The sequence below is a fragment of the Corvus brachyrhynchos genome, unplaced genomic scaffold (genome assembly GCF_000691975.1).
Source record: "Corvus brachyrhynchos isolate BGI_N302 unplaced genomic scaffold, ASM69197v1 scaffold209, whole genome shotgun sequence".
In the NCBI taxonomy this organism is placed as follows: domain Eukaryota; kingdom Metazoa; phylum Chordata; class Aves; order Passeriformes; family Corvidae; genus Corvus; species Corvus brachyrhynchos.
The window spans coordinates 1255149-1281278 of record NW_008246056.1 but is presented as its reverse complement, the minus strand read 5'-3'; the positions used below and the strand labels follow the sequence as shown (position 1 = coordinate 1281278).

The following is a 26130-nucleotide window of genomic DNA, read 5'->3' as shown; positions in this document are numbered from 1 at the left end:
CAAACTGGATACACCACAGAACATTCCTGCAAATGCTTATTCCCAAATTTACAGCGGTTCTGTCAAGGGCAAACCCTCTTGTTTGAACTCACCTTGGGCAGCTCCCTCCTGCCCCTCCCAAGTGGTGGCTTTGGACTCCAGGTCAGCTAGAATCAAAACAACACATGCTTTGGTGGCAGTCACAGGCCAGCCCTTCCAGCTGTAGATTTAAATGTGCTTGTGGCTGATGGTGAGTGAAAGGGTTGCTGTGCCGCCTTGATAACTACAGATGAAGCATGTGATAAAGTTACCACTCTGTGAGATGAGTTGGCAGGTGGAGGTGAGGGCCAGGAAACATCTTTACAGTTGGCCCAATTTAGATGGCACAGGACTAAGAAGATCTGGAGGTCAAAACACCCAGTGCTTGTCGTAGGCTTCTCTGGCTTACAGTGAAAGTGATCTTTCATTCCTCCACTCCCTCTCACCAGCGTAACAGCCTCTCCTTGTCTAGTTTTTCAGTTTTGATGCCTCTTTAGGACATTGGATGTGCTCAGGGGGCTGGAAAAGAAGCTCTCAAATCATTATTTCAGTGTGTATGGGCAGAATCTCCTAGCACTTGAAAGCCCTTATAAAGTAATATTGCCCATCAGCAGGGCCGCAGTGTTTTCTAAAGGCAGCTGGTTCTGCTCTCTCTGGGATAGTGGAGAATGAACCAGTAGACTATTTGAGGTTATAGACATGCAGTAGGTTGTAGTGGGAAGCTCTTTAGAAAGATACCTGAGTGGTGCAGCAGGGATTCTGCCCAGATTGTCCAGAATTATAGAACCATTTAGGTTGGAAAAGACTGTCAAAATCATCAAGTTCAACCTGTGACCGATCCCCACCTTGTCACCCAGCCCAGAACACTGAGTGCCAGGTCCAGGCCTTTCTTGAATATCTCCAGAGACTGTGATTCCACCGCCTCCCATGGCACCCCCTTCCAATGCTTAACCACCCTTTCCATGAAGTAATTCTTCCTGAGAGTGGTGCTGCATTTCCTTAGAGTGCATGAGCTCTGCCAGTCTCAGGAGGGCTTTTCCCTGAGTATTCCAGCACCTGCATCCTGCCCTCTTCCACAAGGTACCTAAGGCAGAGCCACCCACACTAACACTGAGTGCTGCCAGCTCAGGTTTTTGGAGACAAAATTGCTCAGTCTCAGCTCTTGGCACAGCTGTTTCTTCCAGAGAAACCAGTGCAGCTTCATTCATGAAGGCTGTGCTCTGCAATGTCCCAGAAACTGCTTGGATTTAGGGGATCCATGGCACAACCTGTGCCATGAGAGTCTGCCCACAGAAAAGGGAGAGGTGATTGTCCTGCTGTCTCTGCTGGCAGGAGGGACAGAGTCTCATTGCAAGGATGGGGCTACATTGCCATTTCTTAACTAGTTCTGTTCTGTGGGAGAACAGGGGAACTTCAGTTTCAAGCACTGCTTTTCCAGCATGTTTTAATAGTGCTGCGATTGCTCCTAAATGATGGAGGAACGGGCCGAGGTACAGTGAAATATGATTTGTTCCAGGCAGCTGTGGCATCACGATCTGGATTCGTTTTCATGTCATCCAACTGCACTGTTTCAATAAGTTAGAGCATTTTTATGGCTGAATTGAGCACTGTGGTGCATAGTCCAACTAGAGATAACTCCACATATATCTCCTGCCAAGCAGGTAGCAAGCAAAGGCTATGAGTATCTACACCCAGCTTGAGTATCTCTGTGTCCCCATTGTAATCTGTGAGCAAAATAGCATGATTTATTTTATCCCAATGATTTGGAGTATATTTGGCTCTTCTGAGTGTCCTCTGGAATTTTGCATCCATAGACACACATGCACATCCTTCCTCACACTGAGATGCTCCCTCTTTCCATGGGGTTGTGCAAAGAGGTGTGTAGCACATCATTCTTCCCAATCCAAGCATCTGCTGCTAGAAAGAAATCCTTGGCTAGAAAAAAGCCTGTATATGGTGGTTTTTCAAAGTAGCAAAATTCAGGTTTCAATTAGATAAATAAATCAGAGGCTAGATTCTTATTTGACCCTCCTCTGTTTGGAAATTTAATTAAAAAGAAGCAGGAGACTCACTGTGCAGTGATTTCCTCTTTTTCTCCTAGAATTTAAGCAGTCTGCTTAAGCATCTGGAAGAAATGGGTGGACATTGTCTTTAATCTGGTCCAAATTTCAAAGTTGCTTTAATTTCAGAGAAAAATCATCTACCTTCAGTCCTGCTGCATCTCATGATAAGTATTAAATACTGGGTTGTTACGATGGGCACCTATCTTCTAGTAACTCATTGCTCTGTATTTTTGTGTAATTATTGCTGAATCAACAAGATCTGCCCATTTTTGCTCCAAAATAAACAGTTCCCCAGTTATGGAGAAGCTAAGGAGCTAAGGATTCCTTCCCATCTCTGTACCACCAGTGGGACTGAACTCTGTTGGGAAGGGAGGAAAGTGGGATGGACATCCCTTCTTCCTCTCTTTCAGGAACAGAAGGCTGCAGTTGCATGCCCTGTTAATCTCATCATTTTTTGGAAGTTCAGCATTCATTTGGTGAACAAAGGCAGGATGAAACTTTCAGTTGGTATAAACCAGCACACACCTCTGTTGTCAGAAATGAGCCCTGCCAGATCACTCCATCCAAAGAATTGACCCAAAGTCATGGGAATTTGCTACTGGAATATACGTTGAATATTTTTTGGCTGTAGCCCTTCTCTCGAAAACTCACTTTAAACTTGGTGATACTCCAGAGTCATTCGCAAAGACTGTTTTTTAAATTAGTCTGAGATCAGGTAGACAGAAAAAAAGATCACTGGAGATGGCTGGAACTTCAGCAAGGAGAGGCCTTATTTAGAGAAAAGGAAAACACTGCTCCACTTAACTTCCTTTTACTTGCCAGAAAGAGAGGGCAGGAGGCTGTGAAATGAATGATTGGATCCAAGGTGTTTTGTTCCATTTCTGTGGGGTTTTAGTCATTGGCACTACTCCTTTTATGAAGCAACACAAGGTTTTAAGGCAGCTCATGCAGCCCCTCCAGGGCAGAGGGAGGCAGAGGGAGGCAGAGGGAGTGTGTAGACCTGGAGCCAGAAATCCAGCCTCACCCACAAGCTGAGAGCTATGTGCCGATGGGCTCCTGCCAAGAAGGGTGTAGCAGCCTTGGAAAGCTTCTAAAATCTGGCTCAAGACACATGGTGTGTGTGCTGATTCCTTAACTCAGCAGCGATCAGTTCTTGGGCTGCTCCTCTTCCCATCCCCTGCGTGCACAGGTGATGCCTGTTCTGGCTGCACCATCCATGAAGCACAGAGCCTTCAGTTATAGAAGCTGTGTGCACTGACTTCACTCCCCAAACCTGTTTGGGATGCTCAACTCAAAGTTAACAAACATTTTTGGAAAAACAGTTTTTTTCATAAGGCAGCAAATCAGAGGGGAGCCAAAAGCTCACAGGACTGATTTATTGACTCAAGATCCTGAAGGGGCACCAAGAAGTTATATAAATGCAACATATTAAGAGCTTTATCTTGTATGCAAAGATTATTTTTGTTTACTATACTAGGTACCAAGCCAGAGGAATAACACGGAGATGCAGGAGGTAGACCCAGAGCTTTTACTGTATTTGCAAGGAGGGAGTGAGAGCACAGCACCAACATCTGGCTTCCTTTACTGAGGTTTAAGATTGCCACCTAGTTTTCCTGAGAAGGCCCTAAGCTTGATCAGTCTTACTTTTAAACTGGCATTTCTCGAATAAATTACATTTTATTATCAGGATCATTACCATTCTCTCTGTTTGATTGTGTGACAAATTGTTGGGTTTACTCCATCAAGATTTAACAATAAATTGTTTGGATTGAAACATAATGATACTGTGATTTAGAGTAAGACTTCCTTCATTTCACATCAAGCATGAAAAAAACAGTTTTAGTCTCAGTCTGGGCTCTATTGGGAGCCAGTGAAGAGAAAGGTGCTTCTAGAAGATGATTCATCTTGCCTAAAAATAGGTGCTTAGGGCTGCCTGGATGATTTTCCCAGAGGAGTTACCTTTCTCCATATAGCCAGGGAAAAATCTGTATGACCAGCTTGGATGGGATGTCTGCCTTTTATCTGGTTACATATTTGTGAGAAAGGTGTGCTGAAAGGTATTTGGTTACAGTCCTTTGGGGCTTCTCTATTTCAGCCGAGGCTTTGGACTCACCTAGAGATCGAATAAGGTCACAGCAAAGTGGAGAGAAGTCGATAGTAAAGGTAATTTCATTCCCAAGGTAAAAAAAACTCCATGAAAGACCTGGCCTTGCAATGAAGTGTGCCCTGAGTGATGTGTGTGTGCATGAAAGGGAGCAGAAATGCCCTAATGCAGACAGAAATCCCTGTCTCCTCTTGAGATGCCGAATGTTTTGTGGGAGCTGAGCTATCACACAGCAGGACTCTGGGTCTTGTGGGAGCCTCTGAAACATGTGGTTTCCCCCTGGAGCTTCTGAGATGACAAATTATAACTGTAAATTGTTATCTTCCACATCAAATTTATTAGACCGACTTGTTGACATCTGGAGGTTCATTAAAATATTCTAATTTCTCCCTTTTTATCAGTAATTAAAACTAAAGTGGAACAACCCGCCTTCTAAATGTGCTGCTCAATAATTATCCCTGTAAGGATCCCTTTGCTGTCATTAACAGATAGATGGTCCTTTGCTAGGCCTGCAGAGTGATTAAGCTGATCCATCCATTAGGCTGAGGTTTACATCTTTCTGATTCATCCATGTTTCTGTCCTTTTAATGTGGCCATAAGCCAGGCCACCAGGACCACGTGGCCATTTCCCTCGGGTGACCCCCCCCAATCCCTCTGTTGACACCAGGAGCAAGAAAGGGGCGAATGACAGAGAAATTGATAATGGGGAAATCAATCATGCATGTTGGAATGAAAATTAAGCATTGGCATCCTTCTTGAATAAGGGAGCTTTTCTGCCTTGGTGGAGTTTCACGGCAGCTCTGGGAGCTGCCTGCCTGGGGACACTCGGCTGCAGTGGCTGCTGCTGGTGGGAGTCGCTGTGCAGCAGATCCTCCCAGAATCTCACCGGCACAGCTCACGGGATCTGCTGCCTCTGCTGCATTTTCCAGAGGAGGGGAAGAACCTGTACATTTTTCATTTTGATCATTAGCCACATCAGACTTCCTCCCCCTCAGAATCCCAATTCCATCAGGATTTATACCAGGTGATTTTATCCCAGGCTAATTGCTCCAGCTTTAGAGATGCCTTCGCTGTTCCAGAGCCAAAGCATCAGCACAGAGGGTTGTTCAGGGCAGTGTCCCATGCAGGACAGCTCTGTGTCACATGGGGCTGTACTGATCACAGATAACCCGAGCTGAAACCAGCCTGGATGAACATCAGGTGTCCTTTTGCTGCCCTCTTTCTTCTGTTTGCAAACTTCTCTCCTTCACGTGTTTAGTTACTTCCACTTTCACCTGAGGGACTCAACACTTAATGAATTGATTCACTTAAAACCAGATTATTTCAGAAAGATTCACGGTTGTCAAGGCCTCTTGAATCTACAGCCCTACTAAACACCAGAGAACAGCAGTTTGGGGTTTGGGTATTTTTTTTGCAGACAGCTTTTAAAGGTGGTTTCATGAATGCACAGAAATGATCTGTTCAGAATATCAGTCCCAGCAGATTTCTTCCTACAATAGATCTCCTGCTTTAACAGCTAAAGATAATTGTGTTTTCTCTCGTTGTACACAATGGAATTTATTTTCCATCAAAATCCAGTTATTTTTCCAAGATGCATACTTAAGATTGCTATTTTAATAAAGAAAAAAATAAATGAACAGTTTGGATGGCTGCATTGTGCTGAAATACAGAGATCAAAAGTATCAGCAGGCTGTCTTTATGTTCCAAAATATTGTCATTTTAAGATCTAATGCAATTTGGCATTAGGAGCATAAGGAGAATAGACAATATTAACATGAGATGAGAATCATCAGAGACAACTTTTCATGCAGAACTCCTTATTCAAAATACTTTTCCTTTAATCTCACAGCGCCAATATCTGAGACTTATTTATCAGGTTCCTTGTAAGCACCTTAAGCAAAAGTTAAATTACTGCTCAGTCTTAGAAATTAGATAAGACAGAAAAAATAATGTCTGAGAAAAATTAGACATTTTCACTTCGGCAAAGGATTAGAAGCAGGTGTCTTAATGATCCACGTTGTCAGATGTATTCTTTGCTGTTTTTATGAATGGTCTGGAAAACTGAGTGAGCGGCGATGTCAGAAATTTTGGAGATTACACAAAGGGCTTGAAGGTCACGAGGACTAGGGATGGCTGTGAAAAGTTTTAGAAGACTCTAGGAAAGCAAGATGAGAGAGAAATATGAGAGCAAGCAGAAACTTCTGTTTGGAATGAATACAAAATAATCAGATTTTGGGGGGGGAGGGGGGGGGCGGGGAAGAAACAACACCAAAAGTCAGCTATTCGTAAAAGCTGAAAATCACTCAGGAAAAAGAAAAAAGAGTGGGTCATCACTGGTGACAGTGAAAATCCTTACTTCAGATGCAGAGGCATCCAAGAACTGAGTTGTGTGAGTACTGCACAGCCCAGGCTATTTGCAAAACAGGCTCTGCAAATATTACAACACTCCTGATAAACCCAGCTCATTGGCATATCTGAAATACTGTATTAATTCTTGGTTATCTTTTTAATTGAAAGTATTTGGCGGAAATAGAAAGGTCTAGAAATGGAACGTTGAAATTACCAGATAACAGTGTTCATGGGAAGGGAAACTCAAAAGATGGGAGCTGTCATTTAGAGATGAATAAAAGGAAAAACACTGGAGAGAAGGTAACTCTTAGTTAGGCTTATTCTTTCTTCTCAAGAAGAATAAAAGGAACTTAATTAAACTGAGCATTTATAACAGATCAAAGAGGACTCTCCTCCACAGTGTACAGTTAATGACGAGATCTTCTCATACAAGGTATAATTTTGCCCAGGAGTCACCCTGTGGTTGCTCCATCCACTCCCACTTCTGCCCCTGATTCCTCTTCTCCAGGAACTTTTGGTGCTGTCCACTCTCCATGGCTGGCAACTTACACAGATCTGCTCCTAAATTCCACAGCAGCTCCCCATGCCACAGCCTGGGAAATCTTTGAATTATGCTGTGGGTTCATTTACAGCTAAAAATACCTGCACCCAGCAGGGAATTGTCACAGGCCAGCTGCAGAGCACCTCCCAACATGTCCTTCTTAAATCACTCTGGCTATCTGATCCTGAACACAATCAGCTAGAGGGCCCAAGTTATTGAAATAATACTGATTTTAACCTCCTGTGTCTGGATTTGAAACTTCAAGGCTGTGATTAATTAAGCCTCTCTACTACCCATGTCCTAGGTATTATTAGACTGATGCCTCGTGTAACTTTTTGAAGGTCACAGTGCAAAGAGCTGCCAGGGATAAATCTCAGAGTCTCACTTGAAAACCACACTGCTCCTTTAGCCACTAGCCCACATCCTTCCACAGCAAAGTCTCTTCCCTACTCTTCTATGAATTTCCAGACAGGGCACTGCAATTGCTGCAAGCATAAAAAAAATCTTCTTATAATCTCACATCATATTTGGCATTCCAGTGACTCTTGGCCAAGACATTTTGACAAATGTGCCAATTCAACCGTGTCTTCCACCTCTTCTTCTGACTAAATGGACAATTCCAGCTGGGTTGAACAAAGTATTGGAGGGACACCTGGGACTCAGAGTGATTTAACATTGTTTTCAACCTCACAAGGTCTTATGGAAACTGAATTAGAAGGAGAACACAGCATTTTTGTTTTAAACAGGATCTCTGTATGGTTTAGCAGAGCATTGCTAAGGTGCAGAAGCCCATGGGAAGCAGTGGAAAGTCATGTTGACCTTGACCACTCTGAAGTTTGGATCTTCACTTTGTGAGTGCTTTAGCAGTAATTGCATCACTGAATTGTCTCCTCAGTGGTTTGGGAATTACATTTTTTGCTTCCTTGGTGCTTCTTTATGCAGCCATCTAAAATTCCCATTATAGAATCACAGAATTGTTTGGGTTGGAACAGACCTTAAAGATTATCTCATTTCCACCCCCCTGCCATGGGCAGGGACACCTCCCACTATCCCAGCTTGCTCAGAGCCCCATCCAGCCTGGCCTTGGACACTGCCAGGGATGGAGAAGCCACAGTTTCTCTGGGCAACCTGTGCCAGGGCCTCAGCACCCTCATGGGGAAGAATTTTTTTTTAGTGTCTCCTGTTTTCAGCTGCTCACATGCTACGAGGAGCAGAGTTAAAGACTGCAAGGTAATGAAAGTTCTTGAGTGCAGTGCCTAAATTTGGGACACACTTTTTTTTTTTTTTTCAACTTCAGAGAGGAAAATGTAGAGTCTTGAACTTCAGAATGTTACCTGGATGTCATTTTTTTTTTAAACAGCTTAGGTCCCTTCCGTGTGGAAAGGGACCAGTGATCTGCAATGCCTTGGTATTCTACCCAGAGAAGCTGTGGGTGCCCCATCCCTGGCAGTGTCCAAGGCCAGGCTGGATGGGGCTCTGAGCAAGCTGGGATAGTGGAAGGTGTCCCTGCCCCTGGCAGGGGGGTTGGAACTGGATGAGCTTTAAGGTGTTTTTCAATCCAAACCATTTTATGATTTAGGTGATCACCTTGAGTAAACACTGATTTTTCTAAAAGTGAATTAATGTTTGTACTCAGTGAAAACCAGGCCCTGTTGCAATAATACCATCTTCATTCTCCAAGGTCAATTGCACACTTGGAAAATCTCAGTTTCTCTTTTTGCTTCTTATCTTTTGCTCTGATGAAATTCCAGAAAAGAGGGCAGGAGCAATATGAGTCAGAGAACAGGGAAAGACAGAGATGTTTATACTACCAGGGTCCTCACCTGACTTTTTTTCAATACAATTTACTGGTAGTGATCAATTTACAGCTGGGAGACTTAAATACAGAATCCTGTGCCGTCCAATGCCCAGAAAATGAATGCAAATAGAAATAACACCATGATCTTCTCTGACACCAGTCAGCCTCCCATAGAGGTCTCAGGAAAAGGGCCCAGACGCAGAGTGGACGTTTGCTGGACACTTGGTGCCAGGGCCAAGGCAACAGGAGTGGCACTAGAGATATTTCTGTTGTTGCTTGACCTGCCAAATACTGAGTAAATAATCAGAGGCATTTGTGAGCAGTTAGATTAGTAAGAGGAAAAAGAAAAAGCTAAACTAAATCAGCAGGGATAATGTTAAAAATCATTGATTGTATGCACTGCCAGTACTTCCAAGAGATCCCGGGGTTTTTTTCTTGCGGCATAATTTTGGTGATTTTTGTAGGGTCTCACTCTGTCTGTCACTGCTCTCTGGAAGTGCTGTGTCACTCCATCTTACATCTCCATGCTGCAAATACATCACTTGCTTTAGCTTCCAGCACCACTTCCATGATCAGGAAGAGATTATCTGGGCTTGGGTTTTTGCCTTTTTAAAAAATTTTTAAGTCCTTTGCAAAACATGAATTTCTTCAAGAAATGAAGAAATTTGGCTCTGTGGTGACACCAGAGGCTGTCAAACTTCTCAGCACAGACTGATGAGTGTATTTGAATAATAAAGTTTATTTTAATGGTTCTCATCACTAGCATTGCTCAGTAATTCCACATTTGTATTGATGCACACTGAGGTGTGTATAAATTATAAAGTTTCTACATATACAAGCCTGTATGCAATGATTAAGAGAAAAAAAATCCATTGCTACATTGCTAGGTCAGTGATTTTACCTCGAGAGCTCTTCAGAAGCAACATCCATTTTGGCTGAGGAAGGAAAGGGTATTGAAAAGATTTTGCAGGGTGCTCTCCCTCCCTCGATTTTCCTTCTTCTTTACCTTTATAAGCCACTGGCAAGTCACCTGCCAGAGTGGGAGCTGCTGGAATGTTCCAAGGGGTCAGCAGAGCTGGTCAGATGGGGTGACCTCGAGGCCAGCAGGCAGTAATGATCAGATCAGCTGAGTCAGAAAGGCCAACCACAACTCTATTTATACCATGGCTCCCCTTCAGAGGAGCTCACCTAATCAGATCTGTCCCCAGGAATATGTTTATCCTGTCTAGAGCCTGGCTTTCAAAGCAATTTTTTTTAGATCCCAGCTCCCTGTAAACCCAGGAGTGCTGAAATCCCCAAGGCCCTTTTGATTTCCCTTGTTATGAGAGTGTTATGAAATTTAAGCCCAGACTCTGAATGCCTAGTTTTAATCCAGGTATGGAAAGCTGTGCTTCTGCCTCAATCCTGCTGTCAGCAAGAAAACCTTGCTCCAGTTCTTTCTGCAGGCTTTTTTTTCCACAGACTTCAATAAATTAGTCCCTAAGCTTCGAGCATCTTCCCTGGATAGAGAATTGCTGCCCTGCAGGAGGCCACAGAGAGGTGTGATTTCTGCCACCAGGGAGAAATGCCATCAGGGGCAATGCCTGTGCTTCCCTTCAGTGCTGAAGGATGCAGGCAGCATTCCTGGGCTTGCAGTCTGCATCCCCAGAGGTGTGTTGTTGACCTCACTGATTTTTACATTCCTCTGAACAACCCAGATGGCAGCAACAAAGCCAGAGCAGCTCAAAGCTTTCAATGACCCCGAAATGTGAGGAGAAAGTTTGCTGAAGTCATATATGAGGAGACAAAACAATTCCCATTTCCTGACTCTGAGGTGCAGCTTTCTCCCAGGCTGATTACATTTGAATCTTTCCCCAAAATTAACCCGTTCTGGTGACCTGCTCTGATGCTCTAAGGCATTATGTGCAGAAATATCCATGAATAGGTGTTTCTGGAGTTTTTCCTCCAAAATCTGTGTTTGTGGGTCACACCAGCACATCAGGTGAGCTCTCTTCTCCTTCCCTGCCCATCCCAGTTCTGCAGGTGATGCTTTTTCCAGGGAATATCACTGTGCAGCAGTGTTGGGCCAATGAACTCAACTTCTCTTTGCTGTTTATTTGCCAAAAACAAAGTCAACCTTTCTGTTTGCATTTTGAGAAGTGCCTTTAAATCCTAACACATAAGGAAGACAAAAGACCTGGGAAGGGTGCAGTTTTACCCCAAAACTTACGGAGATACTCAAAGCACAGCTTTGGAAGCAACTTTAATTGATAAGCCAAAAATCTCTGTTGCACTTCAGTAGCACAGAGGGAGCTGCACAATTGCTATAAACCAGGGAGGAAAAGTGCATCTCTCATCAGTAAAGCTGTTGGCTGTACTTTGCTTTGCACTGCATTTGTATCCCTGCATTTGTCAGCTTTTCTTGCCTTTTGTTTTGCCAGGCTGTTACTGCGGCAGAGAAGTCAATAAGCACAAGTTTCAAGTACTTTTCAGATTGTGATTATGATATAATGTTGCCATTAAATCCTTTTTTTCCATATGCTGCCTCATCCAGAGAGATCTTTTAGCTTCTGTTAAACTCAATTTTTACAATGAGCCAAGTGCTTGCTAAAAAGAGCAAGGACCACGAGGCCCAGTTCCCAGAGGTGGTGGTGGTACCTGAAGGGAATGGACAGCAGGTGGAAGATGGTTAAATCCTTAAGACAGCCCTGATGCCATTTTACACCCCCTCATTCTTTGTCCAAAAGATGATGGGTAAGTAGTAATCTGTGACAACTCTGGCTGGAAATTATTCTGCAGGCTAGATTGAAAACGTTTTTCTGTGTTATTCCTATGTCAGTCACCCCCTCCTTTTCTGATATGCACAGCATCAACACAAGGGCAAAAGGAATTGTTTAGGGTGGGATGAGGCGTAACCAGGGGCAATGGGAGGAAACGGAGCAGAGCAGTGTCTAGGCTGACTATCAAGAAAAACATCCCAACACTGAAGCCCCGAAAGGGCTGTTAAATATCTCCAAAAGGAAGCAGTGGGAACCTTTATCAATGAGTCATTCCAAACTCTGAATGATAAAGCCCTGCGTGTGGGGAATGGTTCTGTGCTGGCAGGGCATGAAGGGTCTTTCCCATTCCTCCTCGATGACTCCCTGCCCTCACCCTCCTGAGAGAAACAGAGCCTGGAAAACACAATGAGACTAGTGGTTTCCTAAGACACACACACAGAAAGAAAAACAACATCCTTTGAGATTGGGAGCCTGGGAAGTGTTTTTTAAATTAGCTTCAATAATATGACAGATGATAACAAGTTTTAGAGTAATTTTCTTCCTTTTTTTCAGCCACGTGTGTCTGTCCTGGCAGGAGCTTTCTTGTGGATTAATGAAACATCAAGGCTGCACTACCAGCCAGATTGGGGTGGTGTGTTTCCAGGAGAGAGCCTGAGCTAGCAGACCCTCAGCTGCTACAAATCAATTAAGTCCCTCTGATTCCAGCAGAGAGAGCCACCGACTTACAGCTGCAGAGGATCTGGCCCATTCCACATTGGAACAGAAATACTGCTTTCATTTTGCCGAGATCTGGACTATTTAAAATTTAAATGCTGTTAAATTTTAAAATCCCAATTTAATTTAAAATTCCCTTTGCAGTTTCTTTTAGTGATAGCGTTTGTCATTTCTGCTTCAAAGAGCTGAGACCTTACCTTTTGCCTGAGACTGCCACATCATGGTTTGCAGGGCTTCACTGTCCTGTGGCCAGGAGGTATGATGTGCCTTGCCCTCAGATTTTCTGATAAGCCCAGTTTCTTGCTTCTCTTGGTCAAATAACTGTAATAAGAATAATCATAGAATCACAGAGTCACGGAATCAAAGAATGGGTTGGGCTGAAAGGACCTTGAAGATTCTCCAGTTCCAACCCCATGCCATGGGCAGGGACACTTCCCCCTAGACCAGGCTGCTCACAGCTCCATCCAGCCCAGCCTAAATAGTATCAAAAGTCAACCAGTGGTCCCCAAATGCCTGAATCCCTGGAAAGCAGCAGCGTGCCTCAGTGCTGGAAGGAGTGGAAGCACGACGGAGAAGGAGCCTTTGTCTACAGCAAAGCCCTGATGCTCAGGCAGGCTGCAAAGTCATAAAGTGCTCCTAACAAGAATGGCCGAGCCCTGCATGCCCTGTATGTGTGCTGGAGGCTTCAGTTTTGGGAAGAGAGGATTTTCCCAGCTCCCTGGACAGACTTTTGGACATGTTTCAGGGCTGTTGCAATGCTTGTATTTGTGGGGAGTGAGTTTGACCACAGCCGTGAAGAGAAGCCCTGTGTGTGAGCATGCAGACCCCGGCTGTGTTTTGCTGTGTCTCAGATTGACAGGTGAGTGTTTTGCCTTATTAAAAGTTATTTCATGGCATCTGGTCCCCAGTTAGTTGGGCAGCAGTGAAGAAGAAAGTCCTCCTGTCCCTCAGCTCACGGCCATGAGGGAAGGGGCTGTCCTGGCGAGCTGCAAAAAAAGCAACAGAGAAGAGGTGACAGTGTTGGGAGAGGGAAAGGAGGCCAGGGGTTAAAGCAAGAGGAATGAGGGTTAAAGGGAGCTTGGGATGGATGAGGAGGTGTTGTTAGACCAGGGAGAGCAGTGCCTGTGCCCAGAAGGCAGCACCACGTCCCAGGCTGGGAGACATCAGTTCACTGCCCACTTTTTTTTAAAGATGGGAGATTCTGAGCTTCCAACCAGCAACTGGGTTTGTAATTTGGCAAAGAAACTTCAAAAAAACCAAACCAATAACTCAAAGCATGTCGTCACAAAGTGTTACAGCACGTGCATTTAGCACCTCGCTGCAAAGCCCAGCTGAGAGCCAACTTTCCAGTGTAATTTTCCTGCACATCTGCCAAGCAGCGTGTGGAAGGAGCCATCTGTGGTGTCTTATGGGGCATTTCCCGGTCACAGCTTCCAAATGATAACTGAAAACCTGAGTTCTGTAAAACACATGCCATTGCCCAGAAGGGCTTGAGTTTTCATAAGAATATAAGTTAAAGCTGAGAGAACAACTGATGACTCCTGCTGTTTAGTCTGGATCTGGAGCTAATCAGACCACTTGGCAAAATTAACATCTCCTAAGTACTTCATAATCCAATTTATATTTTAAAATTTTTGCTTTAAAGAATTAATAGCATGTCCATCAGGCACTGTTCATTAAACATTTTTGGGTCAGGCAATATCTTGGATGACCAAGATCCAGATGATGCTTACATTTAAATCTCCAAGTGAGTGATTGCCCACAGGAACAAGTGATTAAGGGAAATGGTGCATTGCCCATCCCTGGGAACACTGGTCCAGCCTGAGCTCCTTTTTGGGATGCAGGCTTTCGCCAGGCACATCTTGTGCAGCTCAGAAGAATGTCTGGATGAAAGTCCATATGCAAGAGGCCAGACTACATGATCTAATGATCCCTTTGGCCTCAGAAGATTGAATTACTGAATTGAAATCTGTGAAAAAAGTGTCCCCAGCTGTAGGAATGAATTGGCTCAGTTGCAAATAGGTCAATTAAACTCAAACTGACAACCCTCTGGGGTCATCATAAAAGTTACAAATTGGATTGAAAGGCATGTAAGTATAATTAAACTTCTGTAGTTTCGAGCTAATGCAAAATTTCCCACTTCCTGTCCAGCACTCCTGTGTGATGTTCCTGTGCTTGCCTAAAAATCTGGTGCATTATTTTCATATCTCTCTACAAAGGTCACTCATTGGGACACAGTGCAAGCATGAGGCTGGAGCTGGGCTGACCAAGTGGGAGCCCCGTCCTGCTCCGGGACTCACAGGTGTCCCCTCCAGGTGTTAAGCCGGGTAATTCCTGTGGTGAGCAAAGGAGGGACCCTGTCGCCTTCCTTCCTTCCTTCACTTTCCTCTCCTCTCCCACTGCTGACACAAGTCCCTGTGCTCTCATCTGCTCCTTCTCACAACTTCTCATACCCTCTCCCCCCATCCCTCTCCTGTTTCTCCCTGTATCCCATCTCACTTTGAAACACAAAGCTGCTCCAAAACCCAAGGAATTGGATTTTAGAGGAATCAAACACTGCCTGAACCAAGTCAGGCTCTGATTTACTCTTTTTTCTGGGACAAAGACAACCAGCTATGGAAAATGCTGCAAAAAGGCTGGGTGCCACAGCAGGGTGGGCTGTGAGATCAGCCTCCAGGAGCTGAGCAGGGCCAGACCCAGGCAGGAGCAGAGCGTGGCTGCAATGTTTACAGTGCCATCTTTTGGATAAGGTGGAAAACTGTACTAAGTTCCCAATACCATCCAAAAACTCTCCAGACAACCCTCCCAGAGAAAAAGACACTTTTTATCCTTGCTGTCACCAAAATCGCTGCCTTGGTCCCCTTTGGAGTTTTTATGGGGTGAAGTTATTCTTCCCTTCAAATTCAGAACTGCTCTGTGGTGTGTCTGCACTGCATCCAGCCTCTCTCCTGGCTGCATTTCAGCAGTGCAGCACAAGGAAAACCACATTGGAAGGGATTTTTCTGCAGGAGCTCGGGTGCCTGATGGAAGCTGCTGTGGCTCCTGATGCTGGAAAGCCTGATCACAGTCAGGGGCAGCACGGATGCAGGGGGGGCAGAAGTCCCAGGTTCTGCCTGGGCTGATTCAGTTTAGGGCTGAAATAAGGAAAAACTCTTAAACCCCAGTATTCCCTGGGTGTAATCTTATACTGCCCCACGTAACACACCAGTGATGCTGTGGTGGAAATGAACGCTGCATCTCCAGTGGAACTAGGCTTTTAAAATTCCATGAAAAGACCCAATTCCTGGAGGGGCCTTAACTGAGAAAACGCTCATCCTCGGTAGTCATGCTAATGTTTTTTGTGTCTGAGCCAAGATTCTGCAAATCCAAGTCAGCTCTGTCTCTTGTGCCTAATAATATGAAGCAAGAAATAGCCTAGCCTTAGAAAAGCTGTGGGGTTTGGCCTCAGCCCATATTGATTATCTAGCTCATAAATGGAGCCCAAACTTCTGTTCTTGCCCAAACAACAATCATCTTGGAACTTCCTGCCTACAAATCAGACTGGCAGATACGGGGTGTGCTGAGTTTGTTCAGACTCACATATCCCAGTTTTAGCTGAGCTCCCTTTTGTTTACAGACACTTTTCTTGAGCAAAGTCTTTTTCTAGTTGCATGCTCTTCATGGAATCAAAATACTCAAAGACTTGTAGAGATTTTCTCTGGTCAAATCCTACTGCCATGAAATTAATGGCAAGATGCTGCTGATTTTATTGTAATCAGCTTTTCCCCGCTGGGGAACTCCCATCTTTGCAGTAGCTGCTAGAAAGCAGTGCTGTATGAAACCAGGACTAACTAAGCAATGTGATGAAGCAGAGGGTGTTCAGCCAAACCACCCCACAAATGGGATCTTAACAGAGACATCTGAGCTACTTCTATCAGCTCAGTGAGGAGAAATTGTAACTCTCTGGTCACCCCTGCATGGCAGCCTCTGTCATCGACCTGCAGCAGTTATCGCTCCAGCTCCTGACTGTTCCCATCAAGATCAGGATAAATAAAGCTGGCAGAACGTAGTCTGGAGTGCTGTCACCCTGAGCAGAAGGTTAGGACAGCTTCCCCACGCTTGCGTTGCTGAAAATTACCACCACCAATTGTCTGCACCCAGCTGAGACTCCCCCTCCCATTTGGCAACTGCTGTCATTTGCTGGGTGTTGAGAGGATTTTGGCCACACAGGTACATGAAGTCTGCCAAGAAAAGCTGTGGCTACCCCGTCCTGGAAGTGTCCAAGGAGCTGGATGGAGCTGTGAGCAAGCTGGGATAGTGGAAGGTGTCCCTGCTCATGGCAGGGGGTGGAACTGGATGATCTTCAAGGTCCCTTCCAAGCCAGGCTACTCTATGGCTCTATGATTCTGTGACACCAGGGCCTCTCTCAGCACACCTGTGGCAGCAGAACAACCCTGTCTGGAGGGCTGCTTCACCTTCTCAGCCCTATTTCCCTGCCACATTGAGCTGGAGATGAGGGCTAGAGGGTGGAAATACCTTCACTTGACATGGTGGCATGGAAAGGAAAGCTCTTGAACACAGCTGCTTTTCATGCAGATGGAAAGCCCTTGGATTTGGAGATGGTCACTGCCCAGGCTGAATTAGTTTTCTCAGGACTGAATGCCAGGGAAAGGACAGGGAAATGCCAGGGAATGGGGATCAGTCTGTGGAGGGTACAGGTGCCTTTGAAAAAAAGGGTTTCTCCTGCAGGGCAAGCTTGGGCAGCTGGGCATGGACTTGTCCCAGGGCACAGAAAACTTCTGCTCTATCTGGGTCAGTGAGACCCCAAGAAAACCCTTGTGAGGGGTGGAATACACTGAGCTCTGTACTGGACTTTGAGGGAAGCCCTCAGACTGGTGGGGACAGGCCCGTTCTATCCTATGTGCACAGTAACCCTCTCTGAGCTGTTTCCTTGGTGTGCTGGCTGAAGCACTCTTTGATCCCTTGGGAAAATGTGTGCATCTCTCCAGCTCCACAGGTCCCTGCAGATGTGGGTTGTATGCTGGGACAGCAGATATGATGTTTTGAAGCCATGTCATGTGGGCAGGTGAGAGAGAAAACTCTCCTGGGGTTCATGAGGGTGATTTTGCTGGGAAATACCAGGTCCTGGGTATGGATGCTGTTTGTATGCAGCAAATGTGGCCAGGAAAAGCAACCCTAGAGACCTGCTCAGATGAAGAGAAGCCTTAGAGAAAACCAGTCCAGCAAAAGGAGTTTTATTAGGTCTCTGTGGCAGATGGATTGAATTATTCAAGCTTAAGCTAATACAAACTTTCCGTGTCAGACACTCTGAGTTTCACTTCATGAGGTCTGAAGTGTTTTGGGCAGTGTCTTTTGAACGTGCTGCTGAAGTTTGCACATACAGATACATGTATTTGGGGCTGCTAAAATAATTCTGTGTGAGAGGGAAACTGTGAGCAGTTGAGGGAGAAAATGACACTTTTGAAAACTAACATATGTTTCAGAAACTGATGCATGCTTTGAAAAATAAAAACATTTTATCACTGAAGATTCCTGGCTTTTGACCAGGTGCCAATCAGAAAGAATCCAGTTTTGTAATTTCCACTCTGCCATCTCAACTCTTGCTCTCAGTGGATTTTTGCCTGAGTGGGAGCAGGAGAGCTGGGTCCTTGGACAGCAGAGCTGTTCCTCCCCCAGGGACAGCCTGAAGAGCGGAGTATGGCAGTGATTTTTCCTACAAATGTGACATTACAAATATCCACATCCATTTAGGAAAACAGCTCACCCTGGCAAAGCACCCCATGCATTTTTGACCCTGTTTCTTCAAGACCCCTGCTTGACCTTACTCTTACTCCTTGAAACAAAGCTTTGCATGTGCTTGTGTGGTTTGCAGGACAAGGGGCAAAATTTTTTATCACCCAGAACCCAAATAACAACTTTTTGCTCTATAAGTCTCTGTTCTCTTGAACGAAATGCTATCAATTCAGCTGATGGAGTTAACAGCAAAAATGTAGAAGGAAACAGAGCTGGCGAAATAGCTTGTGATTATTATCTGAGGGCTGGGTGGAGTACCTATTGGAGAGGCAGCAGCTGGGAGCTGGCTCTTCAGAATAGAGAAGCTGACATTACAGAACTTCTTTCACTCTTAAATGCTTTGGTTTTCTCTGAACTTTCCAACTTCCCGGGAGGGGTGGCAGCTATGTGACCTGCAAACCCCGGGGAGACTGATCCCAGCTTTTAGATCAAGGAACTCAAAGTGACAATGGGAACAGAGAGGAAAAACAAATGCTCCTTTTAAGGAATGCTCTTTGAATTATTTATCTGTGTGTTACTGAAGTCTGTTTTGTTCCTCACTGTACTAGCTATGAGGCAGTCTAATTACAAGTATTTAAGACACAAATAAATTACCTTGCCAGCCATGATAAATGCTGCTTGTAAAGCCTAGAAGTACTGTTTCTGCAACTGCAGCCAGGAGACCTTAATAGACCACCTGTTAGGTGAGATGCAAAATTATCACTAGCATGTTATGAACAATCTGAATTCCAAGGAAAATAGGTGGTACTTCTTTAGTGTCCTGGAAACTTCTAGCCATCCTTATCTCTTTGCTACATACCTAGTGCCAGTTCCTTAGGGATGCAGCAGGGCTCATCTTTAACTGGATGCTTTGAGAACCAGCAAGGTACTGTGAGGACAACGACCTGGCTTTGGATGGGTGTCCAAAGCTTTGCTGCTCAAATGCCATGGGAGCTTTGTACCTGGCTTTTCCTGGCTCCCCAACCCTTCATGCTTTCTTTCCAGCCTTCAGAAGGCATTTTGTGGCATCCCCACTGATACACAGTGGTTGTGCTGGGGAAAAATGACAACGTAGAACATAAGCACCGACACAAAGCGACTCCATGTGTAGAGGTGATGTTGATAGAGGCAGACTTCTGAAAATACCTGACAGACTTCAAATGTCAGGTTGCTTTTTGAGCCCTAAATAAACCTGCTTAGACTGCTGCTTTTGTTTTTTCATGGCTGCAAATTTAACTCCTTGCAAAGGTGTCCTGTGATCTTTCAGCTCAAAGCTGTCGTAGCTGTGCATTTGCATTTTAGACACACTGTCTTCCAAAAGCATCAAAACGGCCTGGAGCAAAGGTCTGTGGTGGCTGAGGAAAAAGCACAGTCACAATGGGATACCAAAAACCACCTCCCTGAGGCTGCAATTGGATGCAGAGCCATCAGCCCAGGCTGCAGCCAGGAGCTCTCTGGCCACGAGCAGTTGGGGGCAGGAAACACCTCTCAGATGCAGCCAGAGCCGCAGGTCCTACATCTAAAAGTGCCTCTCTCTGGGAGGAGAAACATTTATAGCCCACACAGACTCCTGCCTGCGTCGTACAAGGCAACTCTCTAGGCTTCAAACTAGGCTCACACAGGGCAAGAATGGAGCCTAGACTTGGTGTGAGATATAGGAAAGGACTGGACCTGCTTAGCCTGTGTAGGGTGCCAAGGGATGGCCCCCTGCTCCCTAGAGTGATACCTCAATCCCCTGAGATACAGCCTCGAACATGGGCTGAAGGAGGAGCCCAGGCCAGTGTGGGGTGCGTCAATCATCCTCTGTTTGCGCTGGGACCTCAGGGACGTGGGCAAGGCAGTTCCTCCATCAGCCATGAGCTGGAATTTGCAATGTAAAGCACTAGGCTAAACTTTCACAGAAGTTTCTGAGGAGTTTTTTCTGGGGCACACTGTGCTTCCTCAGCAGTTTTGGGAAAACGCCGTCGGGATGCCGGCGAGCTGACAGCGCTGAGCTGCCAGAGGCACTGCTTGAAAACTCCGTTCTGCTCTGCATTAGCACTTCAGTGGGGAAAGGCTGCAGGACAGGTTTACCTGCTGCAGCTCCTGGGCCCAGCACGAGCTCTGTCTCTCTCATCTGCCTGTCTGCAGATCTGTACCTTGCCTTCAGAAGCTGCTTCACACAACCAGCACAACAGGGCTTTCTAAGGATGCAGTGAAGCATCTGCATCAAGCATTTGCCAAAGCAGAGGTCGGGGTGTTCTGCTTCCTGCAGAAAACTTGCAAAGTGAGTGGCAGCCCCTGAGATCACCACAGCAGTCTAAAGGATGGCATCAGACTGTTAACTCTTGTGGCACATGGCACCACTGCTATGGTTGCCTGAGCAAAAGAGTCCATTCATGTTGGCAGTATCTGCAGCAGTGAGCAATTGGCCAGGGCCTGTTCTCTGCCCTGAGGTCAGGCAAGCATGCCCAGAGCCCAGCTTGTGTCCTCAGAGCTGACCTCATTTTCTCCCCAGGACAGGGTGAGCTCACCCATTCTGTGGTCAGGACCAGCCCCAGGGCTGCCAGCTGGGATCCCGGGGTGCCATGGGCCAAAACGGTGGCAGGGAATGTGCTAACACTTAAAAAACACATAGTGCTCTGTGTTGCTGCTTGAGGCCATGCCCAGACTGTCTTTGGTTTACTGGTGCAGATATCATCACTGGAAATAAGAGGAGAGGCTGAAGTGATGCTCTGCTCAGTTTAAACAAGGCAAAAGCTTAAATTATTGTCCTTTCCCCCAGCAAACTACACAGGCTGCCTGGGGAGAGCCTTCTGTGCTACAGGGATGCGTGGTCTCTCCTCCCTGCCTGATCACAAATTGATGGGAAATGTGTCAGGGGCATTGGGCATGGCAAGACTCATCTCTCCAAGCCCAGAAAAGATGGCAAATTTGCAGTTCTGGACTGTTTCCAGAGGAGCTTGCAGTGGAGTTGTGTGATGTGGCTGAGTCCAACCCCTCCCCTGAGCTGCCTCTCCACGTAATCCTGCCGGGCAGCCAGAGTTCAGAGCCTGGCGGAGCTGCTTCCCTGGGATGACAGCAGCGTGAGTCAGTGACGAGCTCGGTGTAACCTACTTATTTATAAAGACTGTGTACAAAGACGATTTTTTCCCTCCTTGGCTGCAGCAGACGCTTCCAGCAGGGAGAAGCCTCTTTGCTCTGAGCTCACAGCAAGCTCCCCCAGCACTGATGAGGCCTCTTTTCTCTTTTCCTTTACAGGATCCCCTTGGACATTTGCAGCTCATGGAGCCAGCAGTGAGGCACACATCCCCATCTGCACCTTCTAGCTTGCAGGGGATGGCTGCAGGAGTCAGCTGTGGGTAGGATCCTACTGCGGGCGTTGGATCCTCAGGCACGACCGAGAGGGAACCAAAACCCTCAAGCCCAAAGTTGTGACCCCTCCAAAAGGCCACACCCTTCCAGTTTCCACCTAACTCATCGTTCCTTCCCCACCTTGTTTTTTTCTGAGCACTGCATCAGTGTGATCTGTGTAGCCCAGGAGATCAAATCTCCCCCCTTCCTTGCATCAGGTACCGGAATGACAGCACAGGACAGGGTTTCAGACGTGCCAACGCAACGTTCATTTGCCTACATGTAGTCATGCAGTGCTATTTTAAGCACATTTGTTTACCCTGCCCAGCCTCTGACTGGCTGGTTTATACATCCCACAGTGCTCCAAACACCCGTATGGGCCTGGCATGTCTGACACACAGCCCCTGAGAGTCTCACACCCTTCTGGACTGGCAGGGAAGGGCTGCGACACACACATATGACTAAAATAGCACAAGACACCTCTGCTTCAAGCAGCTAAATCCTTCCCACCACCAGCTTCAGTGTTTCCCTAGCTGGTCTGCACAGTCCCACTGATCCAGCTGCTGAAGTCTTGCTATCAGGGGCTAATTTTCCACGTCAGTGCAATTTTAATTTTCCAGAGTTGTGCCTAGTTAGGACTGGTTATTTATTGTTCCAGCAAGAGAAGGACTTGATGAAATGTTCAAAGCCATATATAATAAAGTTCAGGATAACCTGGCACTCATGAGAGCATTGAACAGTGTAGAAATGCCAAAAGCAATATAGGATTTGATAGGACTTGGCTGGCTGCACGGTGTGAATACTTACAGATCACAGACCTGAGTCTTTATGGCACTGCCTCTTGTGTGGTCATTTATTATGGCTTAAAATGGGTGAGCAGTCAGCCTTTGAAGTACTTCATAGCAACTTTGCAGGGGAATGGGTGACTGTAAAATATGTTACCATTTGGTACTTTAAATCTATTAATGCAACAAGACCTTCCTACCCTAATGCTTGCATTTTCTCACGACCAGGTTCCAGTTCTATTTGCCTTTTGGAGGAAAACTGGCATGTCTGGATGTGCATGTAGATACAGGCAAAGCGATAAGCCTGCCTTGCTGATGGCGCCACGTAAGTAGGTTTTGATCAAAACAGAAGAAGTATTTCATTACACGAAACAACTGCTGTTGTGGTAGAAAGAGCAAACAGAGCTGTGGTCTGAGTAGGTTTCACCTGGTGAGGCAGAGCAACTCCACGGGTACCATGGTGGTGCTGCTCCAGGAAGCAAAGCAGGGAAAGGGCAGCTACACAAGAGCAGCTCCCCCTTCTTAACCTGCTCTGCTTGGCCAGATTGGCTTTTACTGCTGGGGCGGAGGTCAGTGCTCAAGATGCAAAAATGCACCTCCTTGTTATGCACAGGGAGCACTGGGATGCAGGGATTCAAATCCAGCCACAGCAACAACACCCTTAGGCATGGGGGTATCCCAGAGGTCAAGGAGACTCGAGAGCCAGTGCAAGCAGCCAGCTGGCCCGTGGTGGTGGGACTTTGCAGGGCAGCAGGGTGGGAAGATCCCTGTGCTGAGCAGATTTTGCCATCCACCCCTCCCTCAGAGCTGCACCTTTTGGGACCTACCCAATCTTTGGCCCCATAAGGAGCTAAGTTTGGAAGCAGAGGGATGGGCAGGGTTAGAGGGGTAGTGGGGATCAGTCTGACAGAGGTTATGGCACATTGCCAAAGCAGGGGAAGGTCTGTCCTTCAGCCCTTTACAAAGTCCGGTCTGCAGATGTGTCTGTCTGAGTCCCTTACAAATCCATGTAATTTCTTGGGGATGGAGATCAGAAATGTCTTCTTCTTGCAAGCAAAAAAAAAAAAAAAAAAAAAAAAAAACCCACCCAAAAAAAAAAAGGGGAATTTTAAAAGCCTGGACTCTTTGCCAGCTGAAATGGGAAAACCAGGAGAGAGGGAGAAACATGAACTGCCCGTTTAAACTGTTACTTACACAAGAACCCAGCTGCATGTTGGGCTGTGAGCACATTCCCTGATTTTCTCTGGCACAAGAATGCAACGGAGCCATGAAACATGAGTTAACATGACAACTGAGACCTGCAGCCTGTGGGTCTCAGCGTTGTCACTCTGTATTCTCTTCCCTTGCCCTCAGCACACAAGCCCTGTGAGAGCCCATCAGGCTCAGACAAGTCACTGGGGCTGAAGCAGAAGCAGAACCCCCAGGTTCCACCAGCAGCAACCAGGGATGCAGGAGCAGCTGCCATTCGCTCTCATTTATGGCACAGCTCTTCCTGTGAATGGCACGGAGTCTTCACACTGAAGGCCAAATACCAAGGGAGCTCTGGATGTGTTTAAACAAAGCTAAGCTTAATTAGAGATGCTCAAAAATTAAATGCAGAAACAGAGTGTATTTATTGCACTCAGGAATATATAAGGCTCTCAGGCAGATCTAGGTCACCTCAGCTCAAGCAGAATTACTGAGGAACGCAGCGTGTGGGCAAACATTGTTCTGCCTGTTCAGTGGGAGCGGCGTAACTCCTACAGGAGCTGCAATTCCCCCACTCACAGCACTGGCCTTTGGAGCTGGATGAGGCACAGCCAATGCCAAGAGCTCAGAAACGCCGAGTTATTGTTCATGTAACAGATTCTGGCTTGTTTTGCCTTTTGGCTTTTCTTCTCTCTCTCTCCCTCCCTATGTGTGTCTCCTTTACAGCTACCACAATGCATCTTCCTGCACAGTCATGAGATGCAGAAACTCTTGCTTTTCTGTAATTAAAGCTGAGAGTCTGTTATAATCATACGACTCAGAGTGCCATAGGTCTAAGAAAAACACCCAACATATTAGCCTGGAGATCAATCCCCACATATTTCCACCTCCAAGTGCCACTGCTGAGCTGTTACTAAACAAAAAGGGTATTTTGTATCCTAAGGAATACTCAGGCTTTTGATTTTGTCTGCTGCCTTTCAGGCAGCAGTCTGCAGGTCTAGGCTCTGCCTAAGGAAGCTGCTTGCCCCTAAGTCACGATCTGTGTGGATCCCCTTGTTTAGGTGAGGTTGGGATGTGCTGTGGCTGGTGTAGCACAAGCCTGGAGGGACGGCAGGAATTTGGAGGCCCCACAGATCAAGGGTTTGGGAAAGGTCAAGTATTTAGCGTGGATGGGCTTTGGGGTCAGCTGGGCTTGAGGTAAGGCCCTGTGACTGCTGCAAGGCATGGGAAATCTCTCTCCTGTTTGCCCAAGAGATTCCTCCTCCTGCTTGCACAGCAGAGAAGGTCTGTGTCTTGCTGAAGAATCAGGGCAACTCTAAATTCCAGGAGCTGTAGAAATTCCGGATTTTCATGCCAAGAAATATGACCATTTTCTAATATTATTTCAGGGTGAGTCAGCAAAAACTCAACAGCAGTCCTCGTTCTTAATTTTGCCTCATTTGAAATAAGATATTCAGCTTGCAGCAATGATAACAGACCTAAAGGAGCTCTCTGAACAGCCCCTTGGGAGATGAGAAAGCAAAATCCTGCTCCCACAAAGCACCTTGCGGGTTTTTTGCCTGGCAACTCTTTTTCAAAGGGGAGCCGTGTTCTCAGAAATTTTTGGACAATGCCAGTGAATACATAACACTTGATTTGGCAAAGTGCAGCTCTGCAGGAAGCAGGTGCTCAGGGCATCCTGCTTTCACTTTTTTTTTTTTTTAAATCATGGACAGGTTTGGGCTGGAAGGGACCATAAAGATCAACTCATTCCAACCCCCTGCTGTGGGCAGGGACACCTCCTACTATCCCAGGTTGCTCAGAGCCCCATCCAGCCTGGCCTGGAACCAGGCTCCACTCTCCCACCCAGCTGGTCCAGCCCCAAGCTGGCTTGGAGTGACCTCCCCTGGCTCTGCCTGCTCCAGTGCTTTGTGTCCAGCTGTGGTTTGCATGGTCATTATTGACCCTGGTGTGACACACTCTTGACACCCCCAGTCCCAAGGGCCTTACGGGTCTTTCCCACCCCACCTAATTCCAGAAACACATCACCGGGATATGCTGCTTGCAGGCCAGAGCTGAATCCTCTCCAAGGCAGGGGGACAGCACCGTGCTGAGCATCAGCATCAGAGTGGGGAGGTAAGATCTTACAATTTATCTTCCCTCTTGGTCCAGACACTCACAGATTTAGTCTCCTTTCCCACACCCTTTTTTCAGCACATAAAACCAAGGTTCATTTCCATGACACTCTTTGATGACCTGCACCTAAAATGGAGAAGACATTTTCTAGTCTACAGGGTAGAGGCTTTCCTTGTCAAAAGTAGCAACTTCAGTTCCCATGCTGAGGTTCACATTTTTATAGTAAACTCTTCATACCCTTTATTGTTTCCTCGCTTAATGGTTCAGTGCATTAATTATGATTATCATCCAATACATGGAATGTATTTCAACAGAGCTTTTGGCTGAAGAAGAAAAGCACAATATACCAATTTATGAGTAATTTCCATGCAATTTGCGTGCACACAGATCCCATGAGGTGGGGGGCACTTCTTGAACTTTAGGGCCTTCTCATTCAGTTTTCAATAATAACTTTTCCAAGGCGCTGAGGGTGGTCTCGGGAACAAGGATGAGGACTGAAGGGTGGAGAGTAGTGCAAGGCAGGGCAAGATAAGGCACGGCCAAGCCACCGCTGTCCCGGGATGAGGGGATCGGGGGATCGCGGGATCGCGG

General features: G+C 46.2%; 1 long non-coding RNA gene across 1 annotated transcript; it reads left to right on the top strand.

Moving 5' to 3' along the window:
* The first annotated feature begins 8654 nt into the window (after positions 1-8654).
* LOC108449508 lies at positions 8655-22632 on the top strand. The gene is made up of 3 exons (XR_001865670.1): positions 8655-13205; positions 21359-21459; positions 22465-22632. It is a non-coding gene; the product is annotated as an uncharacterized LOC108449508 (long non-coding RNA).
* The last annotated feature ends 3498 nt before the right edge of the window (positions 22633-26130 follow it).